The sequence below is a fragment of the Pan paniscus genome, chromosome 14 (genome assembly GCF_029289425.2).
Source record: "Pan paniscus chromosome 14, NHGRI_mPanPan1-v2.0_pri, whole genome shotgun sequence".
Lineage (NCBI taxonomy): Eukaryota > Metazoa > Chordata > Mammalia > Primates > Hominidae > Pan > Pan paniscus.
The window spans coordinates 78597056-78605179 of NC_073263.2; positions in this window are offsets into that span (position 1 = coordinate 78597056).

Here is an 8124-nt window from a genome sequence, read left to right on the forward strand (position 1 = left end):
GTAAATAGCTTTTGAAACGCAATGGGGAAAGTAAAGGATTACAAAGCTGCTGAAAAGAAAACCTCTGGTGAATCCTTTTGTAAATCAAGGCATCTTTGTAACTGCTACCTAGTTGACTTGTTTTAAAGTTTGGATTTTTTGATACTGCGTTTTCTTACAGTTAGAAACATTCTTAGGTGCAATATCATTAAGTTGAATCATGCGCCATTCCTCTCTACACCTCCAAAAAAAAAAGAAAGTAGTTTTCCATTCAAAGATGTCTTAGAACACTCAGACCCATGTGTAAGACACTGAAAAGCAGTGGTGCCCAGGGAGCTCTCCGTTCTTCCCGTTTTCTCAAGAAATTGAGCTAGGAAACCATGTATAAAGTTACGTCGAAGTTCAGTGTGAGGCCAGGAGTGGTACAGGCTTATGTCTGTAATCCCAACATTTTGGGAGGCCAAGGCAGAAGGGTTGCTTGTGGTCAAGAATTGGAGACCAGCCTGCGCAATATGTCCAGACTCTTGTCTCTACAAAAAAATAGAAGAGTAATAATTTTAAAAAATCAGACGAGCTTGGTGTAATCCCGGCTACTACTCAGGAGGCTGAATCGAGAGGATGGCTGGAGCCCAGGAGTAGGAGGTTACAGTGACCTATGATGTCACCACTGCACTCCAGTCTGGGTGAGAGAGTGAGACTGTTTCTATAATAAAATGAATTCAATGTGGGGAAATGCCAGTGTTGTTTGTTCGGTGTTTTTTAAGGGCCTGCCAGCTGTCAGATCACTGAATCAAACTGTACAAAGCCTCTAGTAGCATGAGTGTGGATTTGCCTGAACTGCAACATTTGTTTAGGTCCCTCAGTGACTGGATGATGAGGAACAATAGGAAGTTCTAAGAAGGACAATGATAATTATTAAGGAAAAACAAATAAGTCAAATACAGGCCCATTTATTTAAAGTTGGGTGAACAGTATAAATGATCAGCAAAGTACATTAAACCAATTCAGTAAACATGATGAGCATAGGTTGCATTACGTTAATATTGTATCACATTACGGTTATATCACATTCCAATCATAGTTCTTTTTTTTCTTTTTTCGCCATTATGATCTATTCTCCTCCTAAACAAGACAAGGACCTTGGCACACTTGACCTATTGAATACCCCTTTTCTTCCCTGTTATTGGCAAATATTTTATTTCACCTCTTTTTTTTGAAAAAAGAAACATGTTTATTTTTTAATCAGTCAGTACTTATTTACATTTATCAATTGTATCATCAAGATCAGTGGCATGGTAGGTGGGAGAAAGGATGAGTGTGGAGCACATTGATCCAACTGGGAAAAATAATTTATTACTGACCCTGTTTGGAATTGCCAATGCATGTGGTAATAAAAAGCAGATGAACAATTAGTCTCTTCATTATTGTTTTAAATTATCCACAGACAATGTACCCCCTCCACCACGTAGAATGGTGTAGACTATTCCCACACCACCCCAGCCTTGGTACACCAATGATCAGGATAGATTAGATTATGTTGCAGTAGTTCCTTAAATACCGTCTTGTAATTCCTCGTTTTTGATGACCTTTACAGTTTTTAGGAGTACTGCTTTAGTATTTTTGTAGAACGTCCCTCAATTGGGGTTTGTCTTAGGTTTTTTTCTCATAATTACATAGGGACTATGGATGTTTTAGAAGGAAAACTACAGAGGTATAAAGTACCATTCTCATCACATCATATCAAGGGTACATCTATTAATACGACTTATCCTTGTTGATGTCAACATTAATCAGAGGTTGAGATCAAGTTATTCTACTTAAAGTTACCCTTTTCCCTCTCTTTTTGTACTGGAAGAAAGTCACTATGTGCAGCCAACACTGAAGAATGTGGATTTACCTGAACTGCAACATTTCCTTGAGAGGGGAATGTCTATTTAAATTATTAAAACTTTTCTGTCTTGGGAGGTGTATCTACATATCTCTTAATTGTATATGTTTACTTTTCTGTCTGTAATTTCTGTAGATCTGTCTTCAAGTCACTAATTTAGTCTATTTAGTCTTTGCTAAGACTACCTTTGCCTGCGTTTTTCGTTTCCAAAAGTTTTATTTGGTTCTTTTTCATATCTACCTGATCTTTCTTGATATTCTTTTCACTTTGTAATTTCTTTTTTTCTTAAATCATTTTAATCCTATGAAATAATTGGGGGTCTAATCATGATATGTGTCAATGTTTGTTCATGGTGGGTTGTTCCTCATGTATTTTATAATTTTGGATTGTGAGTTCATCTTCCGTACAACTTTAGCTGCAGGAATTTTGTGCAACAGGCAGAAGCTGGAAGGGGAGGAGATTGTTAGTGAGTGCTGGAAAGACAATAAGGAATTGTTAATGGAGTCCAGAGAAATCAGGATATCTTTAGATATCTTTCATATAATAATGGCAAGCCCAGGGAAAGATTTGTCTATGGCAACATGGAAAGTAGAGAAATGCATTTATTTAATTGTTGGACTTGGCTAAAGAAATTTCCAAGCAGGCTGGCTGCGGTGGTTCACGCCTCTAATCCCAGCACTTTGGGAGGCCAAAGTAGGCGGATTGCTTGAGCTCAGGAGTTCAAGACCAGCCCAGGCAACATGGCGAAAACTTGTCTCTATTAAAAATACAAACAAATAGCTGGGCGTGGTGGCATGCACCTGTAGTCCCAGCTACTCAGGAGGCTGAGTTAGGAGGATTGCTTGAACTTGGGGATGGAGGCTGCAATGAGCTGAGACTGTGCCACTGCGCTGTATCTCTAGCCTGGGTGACTGAGCGAGACCCTATCAAAAAAAAAAAAAAAAGAAAAGAAAAGGAAAGAAATCGCCAAGCAGAAGGTTGAGAGTATCTGCTGGTTTCTTTTGGTTGCATATGAAAAAGTTCAGATACCCAGCACTTTGGGAGGCTGAGGCAGTTGGGAGGCTGAGGCAGTTGGATTACTTAAACTCAGGAGTTTGAGGGCAACATGGGAAAACCCTGTCTTTACCAAAAATACAAAAATTAGGCAGGTGTGGTGGTGCACGCCTGTGGTCCCAGCTACTCAGGAGGCTGAGGTGGGAGGATCACTTGAGCCTGGAAAGTCAAGCCTGCAGTGCAGTGAGCCGTGATCATTGTGCCACTGCACTCTAGCCTAGGTGATAGAGGGAGACCCAATCTCAAAAAAAAAGAAAAGAAAAAGTTCAGATAGAGAGAACGTAAGTACAGAAGTAACTGTTTAGTTTTTAGTAGAATTTAGAGGAAAGATAGAGGGCCTGGAACAGTCTTTCCTTCCATCAAAAGGTTCACAAAATTTAAAAAGACCTTTAGGGAAATGATAAATACCTGGGTACTACCAGTAAGACATGGCCTCAGAGTAAGGCTCAGATCAAGAGTCCACCTATTGGACTTTAGAACAATTTCAGGTGGTACGGCTTAGACCATCTTAGCTAGTTAAGAGGTCTTTTAAGGATTTTATGTGTATGCTTCCTAGACTTCTAAGAATTTTAAAAGCATTGAGCCATAGCATCTTGAATCTCAGCCCTACCATAAATCTCAAAGAGATTTATGGGTGTGGCTTTTTTTCTGATGGAGTTAACCAAAGTAAGAGTCATAGGAAACATACAATATGTTTATGAAAATTGTATTAACAGAAACGCTGTGAATTTGAATAGAAGATACAGAGACAGTTGAAAATGAAGAGTCCTTGGGGCTCCCATCTTCTGTCATTTAAATATAGGTCCATAAAACGACTTACCAGCAATCATAGACCATTTCTTATAAAGAAGGAATGATGACTGAGAGTGCAGAGAAAGGACCCCAGAGGGCTGAGCCAAGAGCTACTGAAAATCACTTCCAGGAAGCAGGACTGGGCCTTAATTAAGAAACTGGTTACATGTTTCCAGCTAGATTTCAGAGTCACTATGGGCAAGTGACTGCTATTGTTTCCTCTTCTCCCCTTTATAAATGGGAGAATTTACTATCCTACGCCTATTTCACCATCGTATATTGGATCTACATGAGTAGATCACCTGCCTCTTTAGTTCACAAGTCTTTAAGAGGAAATGCACTTGAATATGGGCTGGACTTTGTGATTTGCTCCATCATGAAAATGTAGAGGAAGTAACATTCTAGGGCTTCCAAGGCTAACTTATGAAAAGCCTTGCAGTTTTTGTCTGGATGTCTGCATCTCTTGGCATGTTTCTTCCTTAGCAACTCCCTCTTGGAACCCAGTTGCCATGCTAATAAGAAGTCCAAGTCACATGAAGAAGTGTGCTGGTTTACAGCCCCCGCTGAGCTCCCAGCCAGCAGTCAGCATCAACTGCCAGCCATGTGGGTGAACCTTCTTGAGCATCTGTCCAACTTAAGTATCCAGATGACTCTGGCTCAGCTGCTATCTATTTGCAAACACAAATCCAAACTGAGAATCCACCAGCAAAGCTCGGTGAACCTACAGAACCCTGAGAGACAATAATGAAATATTATTTTAATCCATTAAGTGTGGAGTGCTTTGTCATACAGTAGTAGATAACTGGAAGATAGTTAAATAATAAAGACAAGAGGAAGAATCAATAAGATAGGAAAAATAAATAGAGGAATTAGCAAAACCAAAAGCTGGTTTATACAAAAGGCAAATGAGGTAGACACTTATCTGGTCAAATTGATTAGTAAAAGAAGAGAAGTTGGAAATTAACAAAGTACAGAAATTTTTAAAAGGGGAACTAATATAGCCGCTACAGAGATTTAAAATACTAAAAGTATGTTATGAATAATTATTAACTAATAAAATAGAGAGCATAAATAAAATGAATAAATTCTTTTAAAAATAACATGTCAAAATTAGTAACAAGGAGTAGAGAATTTGAATTCATTATAAACATTGAAGTAATTATCAAAGCCTTTTCCTCCCAAATAACCCTAAGCCCACATGGAATTAGAGATGAGCCTTATCAGATTTCTAAGAGTTTAATCCTTTCCTTCTTTTCTTTTTCTTTTATTTCTTTAATTTTTTTCTTGAGACAAGGCTATGTTGCTATGTTGCTCAGGCTGACCTCAAACTCCTGGCCTCAAGCAACCCACCTGCCTCAGCCTCGTAGCTGGGATTATAGGAGTGTGCCACCATGAACAGCATGACCTGATCCCTTCTTATACAATTGAGAAAAAAGATAAAGAAATAAAGTGATCCAAGTCATCTTAATGAAGCTACTATAATCATGATTCCCAAACCAAAAAAGAAAGGAAAACTATAGCCCCATGGCCCACAATGAAAATAAATGCAAAAATGCTAAAATAAATACAGGTTGAACATCTTTAATCCAAACATCTGAAATCTGTAATGCTCCAAAATCCAAAATTTTTTGAGTGCTGACATGACTTCACAAGTGGAAAATTCCACACCTGACCACAGTAAAAATGCAGTCAAGACTTTATTTCATGCACAAAATCATTTAAAATAGTGCATAAAATTATCTTCTGGCTAAGTGTATAAAGTGTCTGTGCAACACAAATGAATTTCATGTTTAGGTTTGGGGCCCATTCCTAAAATATCTCATTATGTATATGCAAATATTCCAAAATCTGAAAAAAATCTGAAATCCAAAAGACTTCTAGTTCCAAGCAGTTCAGATAAGAGATATTTGACCTTTATTAATCAAACAGTGTAATAAAACCAAGAAATAAACAAAACCAAAACAAAACAGTGATAATAACGTGCCTGATCCTCTTTTTCCTCTTTTTCTTTTCCCACGGCATTTATCACTTCCTAGCTTGTTAGGTATTGTATGTCAGTTGTTTAGTGTCCATCTCCCACCTGGAATATAAGAATGGCAAAAACATGAATCTGGCCGGGTGTGGTGGCTCACGCCTGTCATCCCAGCACTTTGGGAGGCTGAGGTGGGCGGATCACCGGAGGTCAGGGGTTTAAGATGAGCCTGGCCAACATGGAGAAACCTCATCTCTACTAAAAATAGAAAAACTAGCTGAGTGTGGTGGCGGGCACCTGTAATCCCAGCTACTCAGGAGGCTGAGACAGGAGAATTGCTTGAATCCGGGAGGCAGAAGTTGCACCGAGCTGAGATTGAGCCACTGCACTCCAGCCTGGGCAACAGAGCAAGACTCCATCTCAAAAAAAAAAAAAAAAAAAACCAAAAAACAAAAACATGAATCTTAGTCTGCTTGGTTCACAAATCCTAGGCTCCTAAACCAGTCTGTAAATGTTTCTTCCAAGGATGAAAGAATGTGGCAAAACAGGACTTATGTTTTATTACATGGCGTAGTTACCTGGACTTAACCCAAAATAAATCTGTCCTGAGGAATAGATAGGGACTTAGATGTCACAAAAGAGGGAAGACTCTTAAGAGGCAAATGGGAAGATGATGAGAGAACACAGTCATAAGTTAGTTTATGAGTCAGAGGACCCATATCATACAAAGAACCCTGTTCTTTTGTGATTCACCAATTTCTTATGTTCCACAGTGAATGGTAAACCTCATTATAGAAACAGGGGCCATCCAAGCTGGGACAGTCTTTCCCCTGGGAATTTGGAATTAATACCGGCAGAAAGAGAGTAGTCTGTTCCTTGGGTCCTTAGACTTGTAACACATCAAGCCAGGAGCTATAGGTGATCTTTTTACCACATGGTCTGCAAAGCAGAGAAAGGTGCTCTGCACTGAGAAAGAAGAAGAGAAAATAGACGCATAGAGAGGAATGTGAGGAAAGATGGTGCCAGAGCCTCCAGCCCTGGTTCTGCTCTATTCCCACAGCCTGGAAGAGGTAGCTCAGCTCTCACATATTTTTTTCTTGCTTTTCAAAGTTATTTCGACTTTGTTTTCTTTTGCTTGCAATCAAAACTCCTTACCATTGCAAACTTAATCTGGAAAGGCTGCTCCTTGGATCTCAAATTATGTTGCTTTTCACTGAAAGGTGATCATGGAATTTGGTCTTGCTGTGTCTTGTGTCCGGGAGTGGGGCCTTGCATCCTCTCCACAGCTGCCCTTTAACCAAAGATGATTCTGCCTAGTCCTAAAGGGGTGCTGGTGGCTGTGGATGGCCCTGTCTTGGATGGAGCCCCAGAAAAGTCACTGGGCATGACTACTGCCCCTTTTGAAAGATTTCCTGTTTTCCAAGTTGACAGATCAACCACAGGGGCTGGAGGCAGGGAACCTAAGACCGATTTATGCCGAGTTCCTAGAACGAAATCAAACTTAAAGACATCACTAGAAGAAAGATGCATGCAGTTCTTTCCTGAGGGGCTGATACATCTCTAAAGAGCAGTTAAGCTGGGGAGGAACAGAACTTTTCACCCGAATTTAGTCATTCCTTTGAGTCATACAAGGCAAGGGCCTTATGGACTTAGGGTTTTATAAGGAGCATGCTCCATGTGTACTTTCCCACTCTCTGACCTCTTTTTCCTGAAGCTCTCTTCTTTCAGGTCCTTTAGTCTGATGTCGCTTCAGGTTCTTCTCAGGCTTTGCAAATTTGAAAGCCTCAAGCCTCCACTGCTCAGTCAAAGCTGCTCTAGAGTGGGATGGAGAAGATGTGGATTGGGTTGGAGCTCAGGTCTCATTCTGCCATTTACAGGATACGCGAGCTTGCACAGATTACTTCTTCATGCTTCAGCTTCCTCATCTATAAAATGGGAATAAGGCTGTTCACAGTGGCTAACACCTCTAATCCCAGCACTTTGGGAGGCTGAAGTGAGAGGATTGCTTGAGCACAGGAGTGCAAGGTGGCAGTGAGCTAAGAAAGTGCCACTGCACTCCAGCCTGGGTGACAGAGTGAGACCCTGTCTCTAAAATAATAAAATTAAATTAAATGGAATAATAATAATATATACCACATAGGGTTATTGTGAAAATTAAATGTGTCAACATCCATAGAACAAAAAGGTCAGTAGCAGGCGCACAGTAAATCCCCAGTAAATGCTAGCTACATCATTGTTGCTGTTGTTACCAGTGGAGAGTGTCCAGGTTCTTGGTTTCTTGAACAAACAATTGGACAAAACACACAAAGCAAGGAAAGAATGAAGCAACAAAAGTGGAGATTTATTGAAAACAAAAGTACACTCCACAGAGTGGGAGTGGGCCTGAACAAATGGCTGAAGAGCCCGGTTACATAATTTTCTGGGGTTTAAATACCCTCTA